Genomic DNA, 27,309 nt, shown 5'->3' on the forward strand with positions numbered 1-27,309 from the left:
TTTATTTCAGTTGTGTCTGACTCTTTTTGACCCCATTTGGCGTTTTCTTGGCAAAGATAATAGTGGTTTGCCATTTCCTTATCCATCTCATCTTACAAATGAGGAAACTGAGGAACAGGGTTAAGTGACTTGCCCAGGGTCACATAGCTAGTGTCAGAGGCCACATTTGAACTCAAGTCTTTCTGACGCTGAACCAGGTGTTCTATACATTGTACCATCTAGCAACCTGATATGGTTTTATACAGAACTATTATCTCTCTGTTGTGCCTTGTCAGATATTTTCTGTGTGTGGTTTAGAGAGAGAATGCAGTGCATAATAATAATAGCTCACTCACATTTCTCTTTTTTTAAATATATAATTTATTTATTTTTCAGTTCTTAACATTCTCTTCCACAAGAATTTGAATTAAAAAATATCTCCCCATCTCCCCTCCCCAACCCTGCCCAGGAAAGCATGCACCCCTTCTGTTACCCAACCTTCTTCCATTCCCTTCCTCTCTATTTTCCTGGAGGGCAAAATAGGTTTCAATACTCCATTGCCCATATAGCTTAATTTCCAGTTACATGCTAAAACAATTTTTAACATTCATTTTAAAGCTTTGAGTTCCATATTCTCTCTCTCCCTCCCTACCCACCCTCATTGAAAAAACAAGCAATTCTGTGTATGTCATACATATGTAACAATGCAAAACACTTCCATAATAGTTATGGTGTAAAAGACTAACCACATTCCCCTCTGTCCTATCCTGCCCTTTGTTTATTCCATTCTCTCTCTTGACCTGTCCTCTCAAAATAGTGTTTGCTTCTGATTATCCCTTTCCCCTATTTGCAGCCCTTTCTATTATCTTCCCTCTCCTAACCCCTTTCTCTTTGCCTTCCTTTAGGATAAAATAGATTTCCATATCCAATTGAGTGTGTGTTATTCCCTCCTTAAGCCAAATCCCATGAGAGTAAGGCTCAATTATTTCCTTTCATCACCCCCCTCTTCCCCTCCATTGTAAAAGCTCTTTCTTCCCTCTTTTATGTGATATGATTTGCAACATTCTACCTCTCCCTTTGTCTTACTCCTAGTACATTCCGTTCAACAGTAAATTTTATTTTTTTTTTAGGTATTCTCCCTTCATATTCAGCTCACTCTGTTCCTTCTGTTTATGTGTGTGTGTATGTGTATGTATATACATACACATATATACACATACATATATATACCCATGTACATAAACATACTTACACATATATAATATACATACCTACATATATATTCCCTCTAACTACCTTAATATAGAGAAGGGTCTCATGAGTTACAAATAACATATTTCTATGTAGAAATGTAAACAGTTCAACTTTAATGTGTTCCTTAAGGGTTCTCTTTCCTGTATGCCTTTTCATGTTTCTCTTGTTTCTTGTATTTGAAAGTCAAATTTTCTATTCAGCTCTGGTCTTTTCAACAAGAATGCTTGAAGTCCTCTATTTCATTGAAATTCCATTTTTTCCCCTGAAGTATTACACTCAGTATTGCTCGGTAGGTGATTCTTGGTTTTAATCCTATCTCCTTTGACCTCTGGAATATCATATTCCAAGCCCCTGATCCCTTAGTGTTGAAGCTGCTAAATACTGTGTTATCCTGGTTGTATTTCCACAATACTTGAATTGTTTTTTTCTGGCTGCTTGTAATATTTTCTTGTTGACCTGGGAACTCTGGAATTTGAGTACAATATTCCTAGGAGTTTTCTTTTTGAGATCTCTTTCAGGAGGTGATTGGTGGATTCTTTCCATTTCTATTTTACCTTCTGGTTCCAGAATATCAGGGCAGTTTTCCTTGATAATTTCTTGGAAGATGATGTCTAGGCTCTTTGATCCGGGTTTTCAGGTAGACCAATAATTTTTCATTTCTCCTGGATCTATTTTCCAGTTCAGTTGTTTTTCCAATGAGATATTTCACATTGTCTTCTATTTTTTTATTCTTTTGGTTTTGTTTTGTAATTTCTTGGTTTCTCATAAAGTCATTAGCTTCCATCTACTCCATTCTAATTTTTAAAGAACTATTTTCTTTTGTGAGCTTTTGAACCTCCTTTTCCATGTGGCCAGTTCTGCTTTTTTAGCATTCTTCTTCTCATTGTCTTTTTGGATCTCTTGCCATTTGGGTTAGTCTATTTTTAAAGGTGTTATTTTCTTCAGCATTTTTTTGGGTCTCCTTTAGCAAGGTGTTGATTTGCTTTTCATGATTTTCTTGCATCCCTCTCATTTCTCTAACCAATTTTTCCTCCACCTCTCTTACTTGATTTTCAAAATCCTTTTTGAGCTCTTCCATGGCCTGACACCACTGCATATTTTTTTGCAGGTTATGGATGTAGAAGCTTTGACTTTTATGTCTTCCTCTGATGGTTTGCTTTGTTCTTCCTCATCTGAAAGGATGGAAGAAAATACCTATTCACCAAGAAAGTAACCTTCTATAGTCTTATGTTTTTCCCCTTTTTTGCACATTTTCCCAGACAGCTACTTGCCTTTTGAGTCTTTTGTCAAGTGGAGGGTAAGGATACCTAGAGGACTAGGAACCTGTAAGTTCTCAGTTCGCCTGAGGTGACACAATCAAGGGAGAGGAGTTTACAATCCTCTCCTGGCCTGTGCTCTGTTCTGTGAGCAACCACAAGCATTCTTATCTGCCCAGGATATGAGTAGTATTCCCTCTCCACAGTCACCACCAGCTCCACTGCGCCTGTGCTCTTCTACACCCCAGGATTGCCACTGAGAACTGAGACTCAGATCAGTTGCTCAATTCCCCCAGGATCTTTAGGCCAGGGCTCCTAAAGTGGACACTTCTACTGCAGTGGCTCCTGCAGCCTTGGGGGTGGGGCTGTGGTGCAACCATATTCCTCTCCCATCCAAGTGAAAGAGCTTTCTTACTGACCTTTGAAGCTGTCTTTGGCATTTGTGGGTTGAGAAATCTGGGAACCACAGCTGCTACATGTGATTCCATGCCCTGAAGCCTGCTACAGTCCTGTCCGTGCTGTGCAGCTTGGCCAAGCCTGGGCTGCGCTCTGCTCCAAGCCTAGTGCGATAGACCTTTCTTGTCAATCTTCCAGACTGTGTTGGGCTGGAAATCTCTTGCACTCTGTTGTTTTGTGGTTTCTGCTCCCCTAGAATTTGTTTAGGGAGGAGAGCTTCTGCAGGTCCATCCTTCTACTCTGTCATTTTCCACATTTCTCTTTACACATATTTCATAGTTCAGCCATTTCTTGTTGAGATAGGGACTGCAGGTACTATTACTGTCATTTTACAATGGGGGAAATTAGATTTAGAAAGGTTTACTAATTTGTTTTTTAATTATTTTTATTATTATTAATTTGTTTTCAGTTTTCTACAATCACTTCTGTAAGTCTTAGATTTTTTCCCTCTCTCTCCCCTTTTCTTCCCCCCTCCCTCCCCAAGACAGTGTGCAATCTTATATGAGTTCTACACATGCATTCTTATTAAACACATTTTCACATTAGTCGTGTTGCACGGAAGAATTAAAATGAATGGGAGAAATCATGAGAAAAACCAAACCACACCAAAACATAACAGAAGAGAAAATATTCTGTTTCATTTTGTGATCCAGTTCCATAGTTCCTTCTTTGAATGTGGAAGGCATTTTGCCTCAAGAGTGCATTGGGAATATCTTAGGTCCTTACATTGCTGTGAAGGGGTTTATTAAATTTGTTCATTATCAAACAGGTACAGTAGGATTCAAACCCAGATCTCTTCAGATTCCCAAGTTCAAATCTTTTTCCATTGTTCTATGTGATTGTCTGTGCTTCAAAAATGGAGAAAACAGATCTTAGGTACTTAAATACCTTTCCTAAGGTTCCACAGAATCAACATGCTGGTAAAGATTGGCTAATTCCCAAATACAATGTATTTCGTCTACTTCACACTGACTCAAATATGTTGTCACACAATGTTTTATGATTTTTGTTTCCGTAGATCTCCTTTAAAAGCCTAGAATATCATGTTCCATACGTATTGTGTTTCTTAATGTGAAGTTTGTAGGGACCATGGTACATAATATGTAGAACTGTTGGATTTGTGGTGGTTTGAATCAAATCTCTTCTCCTGGTTACCTTTGTGATCTTAGATAAGGTCCTTTACTTCTCTCACCTGTGAAATGTGAGGGTGTTTGCTAGGTGGAATAAATGATCTGTGATCTTATTTCTAAGTACTTATGTTAATTATTGGGTCCCCTAATCTTCCTGAGTTCAAATCTAGTCTCATTCATTTACTAGATGTATTGTATGACCCTGCACAAGTCACTTAACCCTGTTTGCCTCAGTTTCCTCAACTGTAAAATGAGCTAGAGAAGGAAATGGCAAACTAGTATCTTTGCCAAGAAAATAGCAAATGTGGGGTGATGAAGAATTAGACAGGATTGAAAACAACTGAGCAACAACATATTAATTAAATTATTAAACTAGCCTCCCTTTGTTGGGCAGCATGACTGGTGGGATTCTTTGGGGATACTGTTTTCATTGTTTCACTGAGTAGATGAAAATCTGTCATTTTTGTTAGCTTTTTTAATTGAAACGGTATGCCTAGCAAGTATAAAAATCTCAGTCCTTGTCCATTTGGAATGTTCTTTATGTTATATAGCTAGCAGTCTTTTACATTATAGATTTAGAGTGTGCATTCTTAATTATGAATCACACCTATATGTTCTGAACTTAGAATATGTTCTGAATTCAGAACGTATATGGCAACTGTGAGAAACATCATTCCCTTCTTTGGAGCATTATATCTAATAGGTCTTTATGGGCTTTGAATTTATATTCTTAATATGAGTCACCTTTAGATTCTCTACTCAGTAGGTAAGAATGTACCTGCCAGTCGTGGTGGGGGAATTGGGGTGGGGTGGGAATATCATTCTTTATTCTTTTGGAATGTTATATTTAATAGGCTTTTACATTGATGACATTACATTTGAATTTGGATTCTTGTTAACTCATGTTTGATATTTACCCTTACCCACCACCACCACTACCACCACCACTCCTCAGATATTCTGTAATCCAGGAACAGTAATCTTCTTGATGTTCCTTGCAAAAGACACATCTCTCTTGACCGTGCGTGTGTGTGCACCACCAAACAAATCTTAGATACTTACTGAATCAGCATGTTCTCCATACTTCTTTTCTATTGTGAATTTGAGTGTGTGAATGGCGGGGGGGAGGAAGGACTGGGAGAGGGAGAGAGAGAGAGAGAGAGAGAGAGAGAGAGAGAGAGAGAGAGAGAGAGAGAGAGAGATTGGCCAATAGGTGAGGGAAAGGGGAGCCTTTGCCCTAATCTGAGTAATGGTTCTTGGATAGAGTTTTTTGAGGACAAAGAATGTACTGCTTTATGTCCTCAGAGGCCACTAGTTTGACAGCATATATTGGAAATATATCCGGTGGCTCAGACATGGCAGCCCAGACCAAAATAGATTGTATTTTGTTTTCTCTTATCAGATTCCATCAGTCAGGATGCTATTTGTTCCTTCATCCTGATATGCTAGTTGCTGGTGCGTGTGTGGTGTATGTAGTAGTTTTACTCTACAAAAACACTTTCCAAACATTTCTGTTAAATATCATATGCATATTGTAAATATCTCAGTATCATTGGATCAAAGATTTAGATCTGGAAGGAACTTAAAGGCCATTAAATCCAATACTTTTCATTTTTACAGATGAGGAAACTGAGACTTGAGAAAGGTTAAGTGACTTACCCAGTGCTGCAGAGCTAGTAGGTGTCAGAAATGAGATTTGAACTCTTTTTTAATCTCAGTTCAGCACTTGATCCAGTATGCTGCTTTGAGGGAGCACTGGACATGAAATGTGAAGTTTTGGCCTAAATCTTAGATCCTTTCCTTTACTAGTTATGTGACTACATACAAATCACTCTGTCATCTTTGAGCCTGATTCCACAGGACACCTAGGTCATGCAGTGATTAGAGCACTGGGCCTGTAGTTATGAAGATTTGAGTTCAGATGTGATGCTTACTAGCTATGTGACCCTGGACAAGTCACTTAACCCCTGCCTCAGTTTCTTTAAATGTAAAATGGGAATCATAACAGCCTCTACCTCCCAGGATGATTATAAGAATCTCGAGATAATTTTGATCAAGCCTTGCTATGAGTAGACATCAAATAAGTGCTTATTTCATCCCCATAACTTCCATATAAGGGTAATAATTGATGCAAGAAGTAGTGGATCCTCTTTGCTTGGCACCAGCGAGTAGAGCTTTGTATAACGGAAGGGAGTCTAGGCTTGATGTGAGACAATGTAAATAGAGCTATCCTACTGATGCAGGAGGTAGTGGTTGCCCTCCCCTTTATTTTCAAGCAGAGTCTCCATAACCTCTTGTTGAATGTTGTAGAGGGAATTCTTGTTTAAGTTTGGGTTCCACTGGAAGGAAGTTTAGAAGACACACACGCGCACAGTCAAGAGAGGTGTGTCTTTTGCAAGGAACATCAAGAAGATCACTGTTCCTGGATTGCAGAATATTTGAGGAGTGGTGGTGGTAGTGGTGGTGGTGGGTAAGGGTAAATATCAAACATGAGTTATATTTGGTCCAAGAAATAATAGGAAGCCACTGGAGTCACTGAGTAGGGAGACTTTAGGAAGATCCATCTTCTCACTTTAGTGGAGAATGGATTAGAATGGAGAGAGACTTAAGCAGGCACACTGACTTACTGAAATACTACAGGCATGAGATACTGAGGGCTTGAACCTGGGTAAAGAAAAGGGGATTCATAGGGGTCAGCTGAGTGCTCAGTGGATACAAGTACTGGGTCTAGAGTCAGAAAGATGAGTTCCAATTCAACCTGAGATACAGTTATTCCCTCCACATTGTGGAGATTAGGGGCAAATCCATGTAAAATTCTTTGGCCTTCCCTTTGTACCATTTTCTCTTATGGGATATTTACAGTATCTTATTGTAAAATTTGGGTTAAGTGTTTGATCATAGTCTCTGTCATCTGCTGCTCTCATGTACCACAAAACTCCCCCCATTTAATTTTTTATGCCAACCTGTGACGTGTTGAAATCAGGATGGAAAGGGATAACTTTAGTGGCTATGTGGCTATTACTAATATGTATACCAGAGATGCAGTTAAGGTAGAAATGCCAACCTTTCTTCATAATTTTGTTAAATGCTTAATAAAATTTTCAATAACAGCAGAAAGCATTTTTATTTTAACACTTGTTATTATGCCCCATATTCTCCCCTTCCACAATCATCTGTCACTTCTCTTTGGTTCTCCATGTGCCTTATATATCTTTATCATTATTGCCTCCCATCCAGGCTCTGTTATGCTTTGATCACTATGGCACCAAGTGTAGATCACTTTTCAGGACTGAGAATCATTTAATTTAGGATGATTTAGTACAGGGGAACTGTCGTAGACAAAGAAATGAAAGTTAGAACCTTTAAATGGAAAGTGGATTTTAATTGTAAAAAATGTACGAAAGTGAGAGATGGAATGTATGTACAGGTGGCATTAGATAACTAGGCCAGTTTGGCAGATATAGAGAATGTGTGAGGGGGGATGTTGTATCAGTCATGAAGGAGAGGATGGAACTACTTTCTTGAAGGGCTTTAAATGTTAAACAGGTTTAGTTTTTATACTACTGACAACTGGGAACTCTTGGAACTTCTTAAGCAGGAGAGTAACATGATTAGATCTGGCTTTAAGGATATGATTTTGGCAGTAGGGTGGAGGATGGATTTAAGAGAGGAGAGATCTAAGGCAGGGAAACTAATTAGTAGAGTATTTTAATAGACTCGGTACTAGGTGATGATAGTCTGATAGAAGGTGGTTGGGGTGTGAATAGGGAGGAGACAGATGTCAAGATAGTAGTATTGACCAGACTTGACCCTCAATTGGATAAATAGACTGAAGAATTGGGAGTGACTTCTGAGATAACCTGAGTGACTGCCATGATGGTAATTCCTTCAATAGAAATAGTGAAGTTAAAAAAGAAGGAATAGTGACTTCTGAGATAACCTGAGTGACTGCCATGATGGTAATTCCTTCAATAGAAATAGTGAAGTTAAAAAAGAAGGAATAATGACTTCTTTTTTGGACATATTTAGTTTGATATGCCTTTAGCACAAACAGAATGAGTTTCCAAATAGGCAGTTAACCAGTTGTGTGGGGTTGGAGTTCAGCATAGAGACATGTAAAGTCAGCTACATAGACATGATCTTTCAAATAATGGGAGCTGAGGATGGGACCAGGAGAAAATGTGAAGGAAAAAAAAGAGAAGAGGGCTCAGAATAGCTTCTTGGGAATACTCTCATGGTTGTGAGATGGGATCTGGAGACTAACATTGAGGAGGGGTCAGATAAGTAAGAGGATACTCAAGAGGGAGCAGTGATGGAAAAACCCAGAGGTGAGAATATCCAGGGAAAGGTCATCAACAATAGTGCCATAGCTGCAGAGGTCAAAGGGCAGAAAACCTGAGAAAAGATCATTAGATTGAGTAATTGAGAGATCCTTGCTAACTTTGGAAGGAGCTGTTCAGTCAAGTGAGACCAGAAGCTAGACTGGAAGAAGTTGAGAAGCATAGAGTTGTGAAAGGGGGGAGAGAAACTGATCATTCGAGAGGATGGTTTTTTTTTTCTTTAAGAAAGAGGCGGGGAAATGTATATATACGTATAGGAAACCATTGGAAATTAGAAAGGGAGTGATTACTAGGAAGTGTCTGCCAAAGAACTTGGTTGTGAATAAGAACAGGAATGCACAGGGTACAGGTAGACTTGGTGAGAAAAACCACCTCTTTATAAAGTCAGGACTACAGGAGAGAAATAGAGATTTTTTTTACCAAGGAATTTTGAAAGGGGGAAAGAGAGCTTTACTGTAAAGTTTTTTGGTGGGAGGACCTCAGTTGAGAGGATTATAGGGGAGGGGTGGTATGAAAAGCTTGAGGAGGAATGGGAAGGTTTGGAACAGTCTTTGTGGGCAGTGCAGTATAGACCTGATTAGGCAGAAGAAAAAGTATTACCTCACTGCATTGAGGGTTCAGATGGGAATAGATAACATAGATTTGTAATGGATCCACTCAGCTAACACTGTTCAGCAGTGAGTTGGTGGGAAGCAGCACTGCAACAAGGGGGCACAAATTTAAGAGCAGAAGATGGTGTAATGTTGAACAGTTTAAATAGAGAATTTTGGTCTCAGCCAGGACCTTAAGTGCCTGATTAATCCATTCCCCTCCACTTGAGAGATGGAGACACTGAGACCCTTGGAGGCCAAGCAACCCATCCAATGTCACCTAGTTTGTGTCAATACCAGTGGTAGAATCCAGACCTCATAGTCCAGAATGGTTTGTTTCTGAGACTTGTAACATAATGATGAAATTGACATAAAAATCACTGTAAGTTTGCAAAGCACTTTAAATACATTATCTTATGTGATTCAGTAATCTTGTGAAGTAGAGAGAGGGAGAGAGGGTCAAGATTTGGAAGGCAGAAGAGTAGGATAGTGGTGTAGGGGATTATTGAGGGATAGAAGGACCAGAGGAATCAATAAAGAGGAAGACTAGTTTTAGGAATAATGAAGTATAGAGAAAGATGGAATGATAAGAGGTTATGATCTAATAAAGGCCATGTTCTTAAAGAACACTTGTGGGTGATGATGAATTCAAGGGTCATTACTGTCTGAGAGTTAAGATTGGGAAGTAGGCCAGGGTATTTGAGACCAGGAACCTGCAGGTGGGGAAATCTTTGGGGACAGAGAAGGACCGTCAGTGTTAAGTAGCTTTGGAGAAATCTCTCTAAGACCCGTCCTTTGTTACCAAAGGTCTATTAATTCAGTTATCCAGTTATTTGCCTTTCCTTTTCTTTTTTCCTTTCTTTTTGACTTTTCCCCTATTCCCCACCTGCCTTCCCATAATTTCTAGCACTATATGAACAAGAGGAGAGAGAAGATAAAAGAGGTAAAAATCATTTAATCTTACTCTCCTTTTATCCTTTCTCAGAAAATTTGGTCTAAGAAAAGATATCAGCTATTTGTTTTTAGTTCTTGTGTGTTCTGTATGGATTTTATTCCCCTGTGCTATTTTAAGAATGCTGAACTGGAGTCCTGAAGATCTGAATTCAAATCCTGACTCGGATACTAGAGTTAGTTGTGATCCTGGGACTGTGGCTTAACCTCTCTTCTCACCTTGTAGGTTTGTGAGGAACAAGTGAGGTCACACACACACAGTGCTTTGCAAGCCTTAAAGCTGTTGTTAGATAGATGCAGTGTAAATGCGACTTGGTGTTATTCATTTATCTCTGTATCTCAATCAAAAAATAAAGATAATTAAAAAAAAAAACTTTCAATAGTATATCCCCTCTAGCCTTTCTTTTGTTTCTGTAAAGTCAGAAACAAAATCAGCACAATAGTCAGTCAGTAACTTCTATTAAGGGTTTGCTAATGTGCCTAGGTACAGTGATAGTCTCTGAAATAAGGTTGTCCATTTTTGAACACTTTTGTTGCTTAATCCTTTCAGTCATGTCTGACTCTCCATGACCCCATTTGGGGTTTTCTTGGCAGAGATACTGGAGTGGTTTGCCATTTCCTTTTCCAGTTCATGTGACAGATGAGGAAACTGAGGCAGTCAGGGCTTAAGTGACTTGCCCAGGGTCACACAGTTCATGTCTGGGGCCAGATTTGAACTTCGGATCAGTCTTCCTGACTTCAGACCAGGGGCTCTGTGCACTATGGTGCCACCTAGTTATCCTCCCTTTTAAACACTACCTGTATTAATATACCAAATTTCCATGAGATCATGATAAACAATGGTAAGAACCTTTCTGAGATAATATCCACTGCTTGGAGTAGCCTGCTAACTGGCTTCCTGCTTCAGGTCTCTTCCTTACTGCAATTCATCTTCCATATAGCTGCCAAAGGGATTTTCCTAAAGCTCACCTCTGATGTTACTCCCCTACTCAATAAACTCCAAAGGCTGCCCCTAGAATTAAATTCTGTTGGACTTTCAAATAAAGCCTTTCACAACCTGGTCTCAGTCTACCTTTCCTGCCGTTTTCTGAATTTTTCTCCTTCACATCACATCAGCCTTCTCACTCTTAGATATTACAGTTCTCCTCCTGACCATGTGCTTTTACCCAAGCCATGTCCCATGTCTGGAATGTACTCTTTCCCTCAATGCTGCTGCCTTGTTTCTTTTAAAGCAGAACAAAGGCTCCACCTTTCCCATGAAGTATTGCCTGTGTATCTGCTAGTGCTTTTCCCCATCCCTCCACCCTGCTCTCCCCTTGCTACTTATTTTTCATTTATTTTATGTGTATGTGTATACTTATCTACACAAACATACTGATGTGTACATGTGCATTATTATGCATGTGTGTATATGTACATATGTGTATTTATATGCATATTTGTCTTTTTTTTGGATAGAATGTAAGCTTTTTGAGGTTAAGGGCTTTTTAGGTTTTATCTTTTATCCATGCAATGTATGTATGAATGAGAGAGAGGGAGGGAAAGAAATAGAGAGAAGGAAGGGAAATAGAGAGAGGAGAAAGGAGAAAGATTGAGAGAAAGGGAGAAAGATTGAGCAGGAAAAGATTGAGAGAGGGAAGAGAGAGAGACTCAGAGAAAGGAGGTAGGGAGGGAAGGATAAGGAGAGAGAAATCTTAGAGGAGAGTCATCCTTCCCCTCTCCCCACATTCGAAAGTTTTTTGTTTGTTTTGGTGTAGATAATGAAGCACAAAAAAATGAAAGGGAATGTATTTGATCAGCTATTTCCAAACCAAATTTTCTATAAAATTCCATATTGGGCCCTTTTGTTTCATGTGGCATTGTGAATTTGTCAAAATAAAATTATTTTGAATTTGCATCAATTTAACCAATACATCTGTTTGGTAAAACATGTATGAATAATGCTATCTTATATAAAAGTACTGTTAAGGCTTGCAAGGTGCTTTTTACAGAGATTAAGTCTTGTTTTGACCCCATAGCTACCCTGTAAGGTCAATGGTACAGGTCTGATTCCTATTTTACTATTGAAAAAAATTGAGGTTGTGACTTGTCTGTGGTCATATAGCTAGTAAATACCAGCAGTTAGAAAGGGATCCTGGGTTTCTCCTGTCTCTTAAAGCTGTGTCATTTGCACTGAGTCATGTGTTCTCTGCCTAGGAAGGGATAATTTGATATATTTAGTATCATAAATACAGAAATGTTCATTTTCATATCATTCTGAAAAGAAGAGACTACAACAGATAACCTTACTCTTATTCCAGAATTTTTGAGAGGCCAGGGAATGAATTAATTTTTTGAATTACAATTATAATATGGACAGATCTTATTTAATTGGATTTTGTGAATGCCACATCTTTTGTGTACTTCAAAACTGTAGAGAGAGTAATAAGGGTTCAAGGTCTGGTTTGTAACAGATGAATGATATTCTTTCTCATTCTAGGGAGGAAAGGGAAAGGAGCCCTGGGTGAATTCCATGCTGCATAATCCTTCTTCCTCACCCCCAACCCTTCCAAGAGGAGTAGGGATGAGAGAGTAGGAGGGAGAGCTTAGAATTTCAAGTGACAACAGTGTAATTGTCTTCTGAAAAACTTTTTCTTTCAGGTCACAATGCATATTTGAATTTAGGTCAAGTTTTTAAAGGTAAAGATGGGGGAGATACGCACTCATTTTAGTCTTTTTCCTACCCTAGCTGACCAGAGCTTGTGTTTGGGATTGAGATAGTACAAAAAAGAAAGAAATTGGTGATATTCTTTCATACCTAAATTGTAAACAACTTCAAAAATTTCCCTCTACTGATGCTGACCATAAAGATGCTTGTCTCCTTTCTTTTTTTAAAGCTATTCTGTTGAGGAGGTTTTCCACAGTACAAAACAGTAGGTATTATTTTGAAAGTTGTAGGCAGGTTTTTGTGTACTCACCCCTTTCTAAGAATAATGCTCACATTTAAGGTTTGCATTCACCCTGTGAAGTATAAGCGATGCTAGTATGATTATCTTCATCTTTTTCCAGATCGGTACTTGGGACCGTAGATAAGAGCTGAGAGACACCTTACAGATCAGTCTACTTTAGGAGTTCTTAACCTGTTAGGTGTCCTGGGGTGCTTTGTCAGTCTGGTGAGGCCTATGGACCCCTTCTCATGGTAATATTCAAATAAAATTTTAAAAATAGGATTGATTACTAAGTAAACCAAGAGTTCATAAAATAATGATGCCCTTTCTTCCCTGTACAATTTCCCTGACCCCCTGAGATCTGTGCCCAGATCCCTGGTTAAGAATCTTTAATTCAGTCCAGCATTTTGCAGTTGATCTCAATGAAGCCACAGGTCCCCTGATTCCAAATTCAGCACTTTTTGTTGTTGTTGAGTGTCCGATTCTTTGTGACTCCATTTAGAGTTTTCTTGGCAAAGATACTGGAATGGTTTCCCATTTCTTCAGGTCATTTTACAGCTGGAGAAATGGAGGCAAAGAAAGTTAAGTGACTTGCCTAGGGTAACGCAGCTAGTGTCTGAGGCCAGATTTGAACTCATGAAAGAGGCATCTTCCTGAATTTAGGCTGGCCACCTAGCAGAAGCCAAAAGACTTTCTTCATTTGTAGCAAATGTTGGGAGTAGTTCTTATGCTAGGACCTAGACTCCTTTCTCTATACTGTACTTCCTCTCCATGTAATAATAATGATGCTAATAACTACCATTTTTGGCATTTGTATATCATTTTAAAGTTACTAAGCACTCTAATGTGTCTCATTTGATTCATAATGAACTAATGAGGTATGTTTTACTCATTACCTTTAGAATCAGATCTGGTGAATGTATTTGGCCATAACTATGGCAAAACAGAACCACAGAGAATTTATCAGTCATTTAGTCAAGTCTCTGCATTTTAAAGATGAAGATGTTGTTCAGTCGTGTCCGAATTTTCATGACCTCATTTGGGGTTTCCTTGGCAAAGATATTGGAGTGGTTTCCCATTTCCTCCTCCAGGTAGGGAGGAGGAAACAGGCAAACAGGATTAAGTGACTTGCCCAGGGTCACACAGCTAGTAAATCTGAGGTTAGGATATTGAAGTATGAAGAGGGAAATGACTTGAATAAGCATTTGATCTGTTACCCTATCCCTTCCTCATGTGTTAGGTGCTGGTGAGACAAAGACAAATAGCAGTCCCTTCCCTGGCAGAGTTTATATCCTGTAATGTAAGTTCAGGCTCCATGTGAGCCTCAGTGCCCAGCACTTAAGAACTGAGAGGTCCTATAACTCCCAGTTCAGTGTCTTTCCCATTACAGTGTTCTCTGATTGAGCACAGCTGGTTGTCACCCTCTGTAAATTTGAAGCTCTTTTATTTACTTTCTGCAAATTTCTTAGCACCTCTCACCATAAATCTCCCAGTTCTTTGAGGAAAATGTCATTTTAACCTCAAAGGTTAACGCTAACCTCATTTTGCTCTTTTGATAACTCTTGCTTCACTTTTTCTTTTCTTTGACTTCTCTCTGAGTGCTCACTCTATCCTCCAACCCCCCGTACCTCTCATTTTAACCTCAATAAGAATTCTTACTGACACAATATTCACCTGTAGACAGTCTTCCTTGTATAGTTTTATTATCTCATTTCAGTTAAACCCCATTTCACCCTATTTCCATGAAAAAAAAATTCCTTTAAAAAAGTCTACTTCAAACAATGATATATTCCTATTTGATCTTCCTCATCTTCCAGAAAGTTAAAACAAACCTTCTAAACTACAACTTGGCTTTCCTGAATCATGACCAACAATTCTCCCTACGTAGTTTAAGAATCTTTTCTTTTTATTGCAAACTTGCCAATTATCCACAAATAATTCAATATACAAAAAACCAAGAACACTTGTTTAAGAAACTGTGAACTTTCTGTAGTTTGTTTTTTTAAAGAAATATATATGAATTGCATTTCTTTCAATTATTACTGTTGTATTTTCGTAAGTTATTCTCCTTCTAGTCATTTCACTCTGTATCCATTTGTACAGACCTTCTCACGTTTCTCTGAATCTGTCAGCTTTCAAGGCACCATAAAATTCCATTTTCTTCCCAAATCAATTTGTTCAATTTTGCTCCATTTGATGGGTTCTTGTTTTGTTTCTAGCACTTTGCTGCCACAAAAGTGCTACTCTACATATTCTTATTCAAATGGTTATTTTAGATCTTCGTCACATGTATACCTAATAGTAGTATTGCACAGTCAAAAGATATATACAGTTCAGAGACCTTGGGGGCTTAATTCTAATTTTTTTTAATTCTAGATTTTTGTTATCATTTGGTTTGCTTCTTTACAGAAAATACCACTATGGTAGCTAAGTAGATGGAGCATGAGAATATCCGCCTCGCAGACTTATTAGCAGTGTAAGCCTGAGCAAGTCATTTAACTTCTGTTGGTTTTCCCTTCTGTAAAATAAGGATTATAATATAATCTACATCTTAGTTTTATGAGGATCAAATCAATTGATTTGTTAAGGGCACTGTAAACCTCAAAGTGCCATATAAATGCTAGTTAACATCATCGTCATCATCATTGTCATCATGACTGTTTTCAGCTAGTCCAAAGCATTGGGCACGACTAGGGAGGGGCAAGTTAATTTGGCAGTATGAAGATCCCACTTGGGCTGAAAGAAAGACTAAGATGTAGGAAAGTTGACCAAAACATTCTGAAAACAAGTTTCCCACCTACAGCCCAGTGCTTCGCATATAGTAGACACTTAGTAGATGCTAGTAGACTGAGTATATAGTTTTGCCCAGAAGAAGACTACCGTGTTGTGGTCTTAAGTACCTAAGTCAAAAATCTCTGGATCGTAAGTGCCTAAATAGCTCTTTTCACAGTTCTGAAGAGACTACTGTAATGTATAAATACAAGTCAGAACCATTTCCAATTTTTTCATTCTAAAGTGGCTCCAATTTTCCTACTATACTCTTGGGAAGATGTTAAGAAGTTTGTCAATATAGAGAAGGGATATATCCATCTGTCTTATCTAACTAGGGGAACTTTTTGATATCACAGCCATTTTTTTACCTACCTTTTGCAGATTATACCCACTCCTGTGACACCATACACAAGTCCTAGAAGTCTCCTACCTACCTCCCATGAGAGAGAATGCACCTCTGAATGCATCTTGAATTGAGTTAAAGAAAACATCAGTGCATCTTCCACACGGGAACAATTCAGATACTTGAATATTGCTATCATACCTCCCAAAGTTTTGGTTTTGTGTTTTGGTGGTGCGTGCGTGCGTGCGTGTGTAGGGATAGCTAGGTGGAATCAAAAATACCCATGTTCAAATCCTACTGTAGGTACGTCTTAGCTGTATCACCCTGGACAAGTCATTTAATCTCTTTCAGACTCAGTTTGCTTACCTGTAAAATGGGGATAATAATGCTTACGCCTCTCAGGGTTGTTAGGAGAATCAACAACTTAAACCCTAAAGCACTTTGAAATTCTTAAAGCCTTCTATTCTAGTGTCATTGGTGTTGATATAATGATAATGATGATGATGATGGCTAGCTATACTAAATTCTTTTGGATTTAGAGTTATATGGCATGATTTTTATCCTTCTTACTACACCGACTGCCTTGCCCTAGTCATGCACCAGCTGTACGGTGTTTTTAGAATATACAACCTAAGACTGAACATAGTATTCCAGATGTGATTTGACCAGGGCAAAGTACAGTACTCTTTTTTTTAAAAAGCTTTTCTCTCCTGTTTGAATCCATAGAGGAAAATGTTGTATGGAAGCTTGTGTTTTTAAAAATGATCATATAGATCTCTACTGAGTAGTGTATTTCATGCTGTACAAAGAATACCATTTGTAATTGTCCATCAACGTTTGATTTGATTTCCCATCCCCCATCATAATTCTTAATAAGCTCAAGAGACATTTCTAGTGCTATATAAAATATAAATGATGACGGCTAAGTGGATGAGAATTTAGACTGTCATCTTAATTTAATAACAAATTTACCTGCATTTATAGTATAAATACAAATAAGACTATATTCAGGACTGAAATTATTAATGTGAATATTTAAAAGGGACTAGAAAAATGAAATTGCTATCAGGAGACTGAGTTCAAGTCTTAGCTGATTTAGTCAAATTTGATCAAATCTTAGCTTCTTAGCAGTGTGACCTTTCCTTCTGAGCCTCAGTTGTGAAACGGGGACTGGTAATAATATTGCCCTTGCTTACCAGAAGGTTGTTTGGAAGAAACCACTTTGTAAAACTTCAGCTGTTATATTAATGGGAGCTGTTATGTACATGTGACATTCAAACAAGGTATCAGTTCATTTCTTACATTTCTTATTTTTCTAATGTTCTCTGCATCTTTTTTAAATGGGTGAAGCACTTGGAGAAACAGTTCTTTATGTTTCTAAGATGTAGGCATGCATAAATGTATACGAATGTGTTTTTGCTAAACAGTGAACTTAGGTCAGTATCAACTGGGAACGGTTTTTAAGAATTTATTTCTCATATATGAAGGATAACAACTCACTAGGTTAAGATCTTGAATATTGCTTGAGAATTAACATTCTGTATGTGCATATGAATCCATTAAATATCTGCACTTATACATATATCTTCACATGTGTATATATACAATATACATATGTACACATGTCCACTAGCATTTAAAGTGTGTGTGTGTTGTATGTATGTATGTGAGCACAGTCATGCACCAAAGCTTTCAAAAGAAATGCCATAGTGTTGTATAAGACCCAGTCTCAGATACAGGAGGATCTAGAATTCAAGTAGCTCCCACCCCCACTCCCCAACACGTATTGGCTGTGTAACCCTGCAGAACCACTCTGTGCTCTAGACAAGTCTCTAAGATTATAATTGCATAGAAGCTGGTGCCTACAATAGTAAGATGTTTTCCTGTTCTGGAGAAATCACAGTCCCTGTGGTGGATTCTACTTTTATTGTGTGGAAATGAAGAAAGAACTCAATTTAAACTCATCATTAAGGCATAAACATTATCTTAATTACTGGATTTCCTAATGATAGTTTCTGTAATCTAAAGAAAGAACATGTATATGTGATTATACTAGGACCTTATATAGCCTTGTACTGGGAGAGCTGCTCATGGGCTTGCTTAAACAGGTGGCACCTCTTTATATAGAAGCCCTTCTGATAATAATGGATTAATTAAAAATCCCCTCCAACACAATTTCAAACCAACCCCCTACAGAACTTGATCCTTTATTTGGAACATGTATTCCTTCCAAATACCATTTTATTTATTAGTTCATTCTTCATTTATTTATGTATTCATTCATTCACTTATTTCAATTATCAAGCATTTTTTCTTCTTCTTGTCTTCCTCTGCTCACTGGGGAAAATATAGAAAAACTAAATCTTTGCAACAAATGTGCATATAATCAAGCTAAACATTCTCATGTTGACTGTATCCAAAGCTATGTGACTGTTCCTACGTATTAATCTGTTATCTGTCAAGAGGTGGATAGCATGTTTATCGATTGGTCCTCTGCAATCATGATTTCATTGGTCAGACTTCTTAAGCCTTTCAAATTTTTTCATTTTTACAGTCAGTGTTTTATAAATTGTATATATTGCTCTCCTAATTCTTATTTTATTCTGCGGGGCAGCTAGGTGGTACAGTGGATAGAGCACCAGTGCAGGAGTCAGGAGAACCTAAGTTCAAAACTCACCTCAGACACTTGACACTCACTAGCTGTGTGACCTTGGAAAAGTCACAGCCCCAATTGCCTCATCCTGGGTCATCTCCAGTCATACTGATGAATATCTGGTCACTGGATTCAGATGGCTCTGGAGGACAAGTGAGGCTGGTGACCTGCACAGCCCTCCCTCACTCAAAACAAAGTCAAGTGCAAGTCTTGTCATGATTTCTGTGATGGCATGGTCTTCTTTGGCAAGGAAGGATGAACACACACACACACACACACACACACACACACATTTACTCTGCAGGTTTCTCTGAAGTGATCTCTTTCATTTCTTACAGCACAATAGTATTCCATAACAATTCATGTATTGTAGTTTGTTCATCCAGTTGACGAGCACCCCCTTAATTTCCAATTTTTGCCACCATGAAAAGAGTTGCTTTAAATATTTTTTTATACACAAAGGATCTTGTCCTCTTTATTTAATCTCCTTGGGGTATAGGCCTAAGAGTGGTATTACTAGGTCAGAGTGAATGTCTGCGTAGTTTTGTAAATTTTTTGAGATAGTTCCAAATTGCTTTCCAGAAAGCCTGGACCAATTCATAGTTACATAAACAGTTTACTAATATGCCTGTTTTCCTGTAGCCCCTCTAACACTTATCATATTTCCTTTTTTGGTCAATTTTACTAATTTGATGGGTGTGAGGTGACCTGTTTTAATTTTAATTTCTCTAGTTAGTGATTTGGAGCATTAAAAAAAAATACATGGTGGTTGATAGCTTGAATTTCTTCCCTTGAGAATTACTTTGACCTTTTGTGAACTAGAAAATGGCTCTTATTTTTATAAATTTGGTTCAGTTCCCTAAATATTTGAGAAGCAAGGCCTTTATCGGAGAATGTTGCTATAAAAATATTCCCAGTTTCCTATTTTCTTTCTAATTTTGATTGCATTAGTTTTGTTGTGGTAAAACCTTTAATTTCATGTAATCAGAATTATTTATTTTACTTCCTCTGATCCTATGTCTTGTTTGGTCATAAAGTCTTTTCTTATTCCTCAATCTGACAGGTACATTTTTCCATGCTCCCCTAATTTACTTAAAATATCCCCCTTTATGTTCAAGTCATTTTGTCTGTTTTGACCTTATCTTGGTATAAACAGTTTGAGATGTTGGTCCGTGGCTGGTTTCTGCCAAACTGCTTTGCAGTTTTCTTAGCAAATTTTGTCAAATGTTCTTAGTCTGAAAGCTTAGATCAGTGGGCTTATCAAACAATGAATTATTATGGTCATTTACTACTACCTAATTTATTTCAATGAAGGAGACTGTCTACTCTTAAAGCAGTAATGGCAGTAACTTTTCGGTAGCTCTGTGTTCTAGCATCACTATCAGATGCCTCAACCTCCTTGTCCTACTTTTCCTCACCCCTGAGCCCCCTGCACTTCATTCTGATTACAGTTCATTTCCTATTTCTCACCATTTGAACAATAGGATCGTCATATCTGGCATTGAGAGGCCACAGAAGTCAGATTTGATGTAAACTGATCTGTTACTTCCTTTTATCCCTGAGTTATAGGCAAAGAGCAACGTATGAAAAGCACTGTCCTATTGCTTCTGAGAAACAACTTACCACTACTGCTTTTTTATTATGTGAATGTAGAGAAGGGTATGAATGGAAGACATGTGTTGAAAATAGAATTGCTTATTAACTGCTGGGTTTTAATATTAGAAGGGATTAGAAGGGAATTCAATAGTCATGTTGTTTAATCTATAATCCAAAGAGATTTCCCATAGTAACAGATCAGACATTGTTTTCTAACTTTCTTTGGGAAGATTACTAGTGAATGAAGGGGAAAATACCTTATCTCCATTTTGGGATACCTCCCATTGTTAAGAACACAACTATGAACCAGTAAGATACATAGAGGATAAACTGGAGATAACTAAGAGAAGGATTAGCATTAAGGTGGAATCAGGAGAGTCTTCTTGGTAGAAGGTGGGATTTTCGTTGGGACTTGAAGGCATCTGTGGAAGACCTATAGTATGTATCTTTCCTTGTGCTAAACAGGTGACTTGGTAGCAAACATGGAGCAGTGACTGGAGAGAGGGAGGTCCACAAATGCCAATATGATTTAGAACATAACATAACTAAAATGTCTGTTGCCGGCACTAATAAAGAAATTAGAGCACTAGTAACTGGGAAATTATTGCCAGTACTTATAGAAAAACAGAAATGAAAACAGAAAACTAATTTTTTGAGAGAAATTATAGGCAATTGAAAACATGGAATATGGATCCCAGAGAAAAAAATGAAAACTAGATATAGATTCTATCCTCCAATAGAATATTAGCTCATTGAGGTCAGGAACTATTTCATTTTTGTTCTTGTATTTCCAGTAAGAAAATGGAGATTTATTGATTCGTCATCTGTGCATAGAACTGATAAATAATGTTGGAAGGGGACTGGCGTATTACTACCATTTTCATGTTTAATGATAACACTGGCAATTTTACCATATGTGTGTATGTGTGGATGAGCACACACTGGATGGAATAACAATGTGTGATTCATGGCTCTATCCTCACTACATGTATCTAAGCATGTGATATGGTAGATAAAGATCAGCTCTCTGTGTCAATAAGTCTCTGATACTAGATATGTAGTTCTGAGTAAGCGATTTATTCTCTCAGTGACTCCAGGCAATGCTCTAATCCTCTAAATTGCAGAATAGGAAACAGGTAGTTAGGTGGCTGAAGTGGTTAGAGCAATAGACCTGGAGTCAGGAAGACCTAAGTTCAAATTTAGCCTCTGATGCTTACTAACTGGGTGACCCTAGGTAAGTCATTTAACCTCTGTTTGCTTCGGTTTCTTCATCTGTCTAAATATCCTCTGTAGTATAAATGCTACACATTTAACAAAAAAGTCATTTGTATGCCTAATTATTTAAATTTCTTTTACACATATTTAGTTTTGTGAATTTTGAATAATTTTTAAAATTTAAATTTTAACAAGATGGAACATTATATATTTGACTGCTTGACTGTGTGATGGTTTCTGGAAAGCACTTTCTCAGACTTTTGGATTGGTGGAGGAAGTTCTCTTTCTTGGTCGTCTGCACTATCTCCATTATTAGTCTTTTTCTTGTGAGGTTATGTCAAAATTTATACAGCCATCAAAGCTTCATTCTTTGGGTGATCTAAAGGCTGGCATTACAAATGCTTGTGCTTTTAATCACTGAGTTACTGAAAGTTTTTGCGAAGTTAAAAAGTTGACTAGAGCAATGTATAGCTCAAGATAGTGTTTCTATTAAGTTTTAATAAGAAACCTAAATAACCTTATAAAGGCTGTGTTTATAACATACTTCTTAAGTCATTAAAGCTTAAAACTGTGCTAAGACTTTTGGAACCTCTTGTACTTTGCTCTGTGGACTATAAGTCATTGTCCAAAACAAGTCCCACTTGTAAATGGTTTGCCAATTTCCTGCTAAAGTCTCTTGGCATTCTATATGGTGTTCATATATTCTTTTTGCATCTTACATCTTATCTCAATCTACCCAACAAATATTTATTAAATACCTGTTGTATGCATAGCATGAGCATGACATGAGCATGACACTGAGGTCCATGGAGCTTGGAGCCCTTATGGAGCTCTTAGTCTTGGTGGAATGGGTTACGTTACAACCAAATGTAATAATATTCAAATATATAATAGGCTAATAATTCAAATAAATACAATAAGAGAAGTTCAAACCAAATACTATGGAAAATTGTAGTGGAGAAAAAATTATCACTGCCAGTGTAAAAATATGAAATTGATTTGGGTGGACACTATGGAGGAGGTGGTATTGAAATTGGATTTTAACAGATTGGTGCAAAGTGACTAGGGAGGAAGGAGATGGTATAGTGGAGAGTGCACTGACTGACATGAGAGGAGCTGAGTTCAAATTTTGCCTCTGATATTTGAGTGTTCTAGGGAAGTTGCTTAATCTCCATGTGATCTTGGCAAAAATCATTTATCCTCTCTAAAACTTAGTATCTGTGAAGTGAGACCGTTGGGTAGACTAGCTGGCCCCTAAACTCCTCCCCACTTTAATTCCATTTGCAGAAGAAACTATTGGAGGTAGATAAGAAAGGGATAGCATTCCTGGCATCCAGAAACTACCTGAGCAAAGAGGAGGGAGAGACAGCAGGTTTGTATGAGTTTGGTTAATGGTCCATTTTGGTTGGAGTATAGAGTACACATATGACGGTGATGTGAAATAGCATCAGAAAGACAGTGTAGAGATCGATTATGGAAGTCTTTGAAATTCAAGCAAAATCTTTGCTAAATGCTAGAGAGTCAGTGAAAGGTTTTAAGCAGAGAGTGATTAGTCTGGTAGCAAGGAGAGTGTTAGTTTGGTTACGGGGAAGAAGATAGGAAAGGAAAGAGTCTACTGGGTGGTGATGAAGAATTGTCTTAGGATCCTGGCAATGGGAATGAAGACAGGATGGATGCGAGTCCCTAGAGAGGCAGAATTTATTTGCTTGGTTTTAATGCTTCACAAGAATGGATTTGAATAGTCAAGAAGTCAGCAGCAGCCAAATAAGCATCCATGCTCTAGCAGCATTAACAAAAGTAAACTGGAGCAAATGAGGTCATAGTTTCACTCTCTTGTGATTTATTTTGACTATATCTGAAGAAGTGTGATCAATTCTGCATGCCACATTTTAGGTGAGACATCGATAATCAAGAATATAACCTAAAGGAGAATGATTAGGACAGAAAGGGGGCTTACATCCTGTTATGTAGTAATGAAAGGAGGAAAGGATATTTCTCCTGGAGTAAAGAAGATGTAATCGCTGCCTTTGAGTATTTGAATGATTGTTATGTGCAATAAGTGCTAAATTTATTCTGCTTGGCCCCGGAAGGTAAAACTAGTATCAGTGGTAGTGATAGACACACACGTATCAGTTTAGAATTTACAAGTTGCTTTATTCATAACATCCCCTGTGAAGCCAGTAGTGTGAAGTTTTATTATACCCATTTTATAGCTCTAGAAACTGAGACTCAGGTTAATTAATAACTCCCTTGTGCTTATGCAACTAGTGTGTTGAAGCCAGGATATAAAATCAGGTCTTCTGACTCCCAAGTCCAATACTCTTTGCACCAGGCACACTATGCTAACTTTCTGAAAGTATTCAGCAAATACTACACTTAGACCCAATTGGTAGAGTCATCCTGAAATAGTAGCCTGTGCCTGAAGAATCACTCCTACAACATACCTGAAAATTGCTTGAATAGTTCTGAGAGAGAAGCCACTGTGCTTAAGAGTAGCCTAGTTCATATAGTTCTAATTGTTAGAGACATTTTTTTTTCTCCTTATATTAAGCTGAAACCTGCTTTTCTTCAGATTCTTCCCTTTATTTAGACACTTGTAAGGACAAAGGGAAAATTCTGTTTATATTAAAGTCATATGTTTAGAATGGTGACTCCAGATTTTCATGCAGACTTGGAAAAGGCTTTAGAAATAATCTTAATTTAATTCCTTCCTTTTACAGATAAAGAAATTGAGGTCTAGGCAGGAGAGTACCCTATTCCAGCTTAATTTCCAGTTCCTTATTAGGTCTTTGTTCTCTCGTTACACTTAAGTGTACTTGTCTCTGTGTATAGTATTTAGAGCCAGGAATGATATACTCCTGATGTGATGTGGTTTGGTTTATTGCAAATGATATGGATAAACTAACAGAATATAGGTGGCAAGTAATTATTGACTTGTTGAAAGTTAGAGTTGGAGAGTAACCTTTTCATTTGGCCAGTGAGGAAGTTCTGTTCCACATCAGTGACTTTGAAAGCCACACAAGAAGTTCATGAAAAGTTGGGGGCTGAAATTAAAGTCTTCTACTTTTTTCTGGCCTGTGTGCCACCACGCTGCACTATCCATATGGACACAACCCACTGTGTAGCTTTCACTCATGTATATAAAATAGGATTAACTGGCATCTTTGATTTGGGGAGATTTTACAAATTATGAGTAACTCTTCTTCAGGAAAAAAGAGCAGCCAGGCAAAAGAAACCCTGGCACATTGTTTTATGAGATTTAAAGCATGAGCTGTTTCAGGTAGCTTGTCTGTGCCCTTTATTTTGCATTTCTTCTGTATCTAAGTCGTCAAAAGAAAAGAGTCCCAAGTAAATACCTTTTGTGGCAAGCTTGATCAGTTAAGCCTTCTCCATTAGCTGTGTTTCAGAAGTGGTCTCTTGTCCCAGGTTTGCTGATATCTAGTTATAGGAACCTTGAGAAGTCGGCTCACTTCCTTGTGAACCCCTGTTATTTTATGAGGGGAGGGTCTATTTCACAATTTTAATATAAAGGAATGACTTCTATACCAGAGAGGACTATGTGATGAAGTAAATTTTGAGTTCATTTCTCTCTCTCATTCATGTATTCTCTTTATTCCCCCCCCCCCCCCCCACCCACCCAAGACCATGATCAAAAATCAGCGGATTCCATTTGTAAGCATTGAGATTTAGTTAATAGAATATTTGGCCTTGTTATTAAAAAGTTTTGCATTCGACTCTTGGTTTTTTCACTTACTACCAGCTGTTTGACTTTGGGTACATACATCTCTTTTTTCCTTGGATCTCAGTTTCTACAGCTGTAAAATGGGGATGATATTTATAATATCCTGCCTACCTCACAAGTTTATTGTGAGGATTAAGTGATATCAGGCCTTTCAGAAATGTTTTTAAAGGTAAGTAGTTGTCCAAGTGTAAACCATCTTTGTCATTATTATTTTTTTTATTATCTCATATACTGTGATTTAGTCCTTCCCTTCCATATTGTACAACTTATGAATTGACTTATGCAAGTGTTATTTCCATTGGATGCTTTCAGTCCAATAAACTTTAATACGTTGATTGTACCTAGCTATTATCATGTTATTTCCCATATGAACTTCTTGAGGGCAGCAGAATTGTGTTTTTTGTCTTTTCCCCAGTGCTTAGCATAGTCCCTGAAATGGACCAAACAATTAGCAAATGCTTGTTAACTGACTGAGTACCTAATTTATGCAGTGCGCTGGGCTAGACGCTGAAGGGAATACAAAGGTGGATAAAATACTATTGCTTTCTGTTTGGAACACATAGCCTAGCAGAAGAATTAAGATGTGCACACAGAAATATAATACAAAGTAGAGGATGAAACTTCAAATTCAGCAAACATATAAATTCACATTATCCTAGGTAATATTAGCCATGTTAACAGGATTCTGTATGTATATGTGTGTGTTTGTGCGTGCATATGAATGTCCACACTACCAGTCACTGTTATTAATGCTATCACTAATATAATATGATATTGAAAAAGTAGAATGGAGTGTCTCTTAAAAATTCTTCATACCTTAAATGTACATCTGGAACTGTTTGAACTAAAAGTAAAATAAGTGCCATAGCATATTATAGCATTTTTTTTCCTATTTAAAAAAGGAAATGGAAAACATACCACTTTTACAAAGACCTGACATTGAATTGGATATTGAAATGGTATCAGTAATGTATTTATATATACCACATTTTCTTCCATGCATTAACTTTGCTTGGGACTTTTGACCTGGATGTGTGCCATATGAGTTGAAATGTTACCATATATGAAAGATTGTCTTGTTTAAAAGTGGCCTAATTCATTTAGGTTTAGGGAATTAAGGTTGATCTCTTTGACTATGCATACCTCTTCACTTGTATTTTTCTATCTCTGTCTCGTAGGTTTTTGGCTCCTCTTATGGTAAATATCACTGTTCACCTCAATTAACTAGATATAGTTGTAAAAATTAACTTGTAAAAATCGAATGTAGGACAAGAACACTAATTTCATAACCCAGATATCTACACATATAATGTCATAATTTAAAGTTGGTCTTACCATATTCTCTAATTCAAAAAGGAGTTAAATGCTTCTGTGATTAAATTGTGGCTTGTGCTCGTTGCTACAAAAGTTTCAAGTGTGTGTGTTTCAGAATTTTAAAAGACTATAATGCAAAGCAAATGTAACAGATATCAGCATACTTGAAACATATTTTCTGAATTTAACTCTGCACCAGAGAGATACAGTGAGTGAGTGAGTGTGTGTGTGTGTGTGTGTGTGTGTGTGTGTGTGTGTGTGTGAGTGTGTGTACACGTACTGGTTTGTTATTTCACCATCTCTCTCCAAGAGTGATTACATCAGTAAGGCAGAATAAGTCACAGATGAACCCCACTTTGTGCAAGTTTGCTGGGCTTTTGGGTTGAAGTTCCCTTTGATTACCCAGAACCTTTGCTAATATCAACATTCTGGAGTATCATCCCTATACACCTTGTGGTTTCTGGCTGTGTTTTTAGAACTATAATTTTTGTTTAGAAAAGCTGAAAAATTTTGAGAAGCAGCTGCTTGGGGGAATTTATTTATTTTTCTCAGCAAGGATATATATGCCAAGTGTTTTTAGAAAATTATCATATGGAAAGTTTGAGTAAAGACAAGTGTTCAAAAACTTTTCAAATGTAAGAGTATATCTATAATGAACAGAAAAGAAAAAAAATCCCAGAGTGATTCCAAGGTTGTTGCTTTTTTCTGTCATTAGTAAGCAAACCAGAGAGATGGGGTGATTCTTGATAAGCTGGAACTGTCCCCTGCTTTTAGGAAAAATGCTTTGGAGT

General features: G+C 37.5%; 1 protein-coding gene across 5 annotated transcripts in view; it reads left to right on the top strand.

The window, feature by feature from the left end:
* The window catches only part of RUNX1T1 (RUNX1 partner transcriptional co-repressor 1), a 174,833-nt gene that overhangs the window by 76,064 nt on the left and 71,460 nt on the right, over nt 1-27,309 (top strand). The window contains exon 1 of one of the 5 annotated variants that reach the window (XM_072603577.1): nt 9,647-9,948. The exons of the other annotated variants lie outside the window; for them this stretch is intronic. The gene's annotated coding sequence lies outside the window, so the exon portion shown is untranslated. Of the gene's footprint in view, nt 1-9,646; nt 9,949-27,309 lie in introns of those variants that run through there. 5 annotated transcript variants of the gene reach the window in all.

The sequence above is a fragment of the Notamacropus eugenii genome, chromosome 4 (assembly GCF_028372415.1).
Source record: "Notamacropus eugenii isolate mMacEug1 chromosome 4, mMacEug1.pri_v2, whole genome shotgun sequence".
Classification (NCBI taxonomy): domain Eukaryota; kingdom Metazoa; phylum Chordata; class Mammalia; order Diprotodontia; family Macropodidae; genus Notamacropus; species Notamacropus eugenii.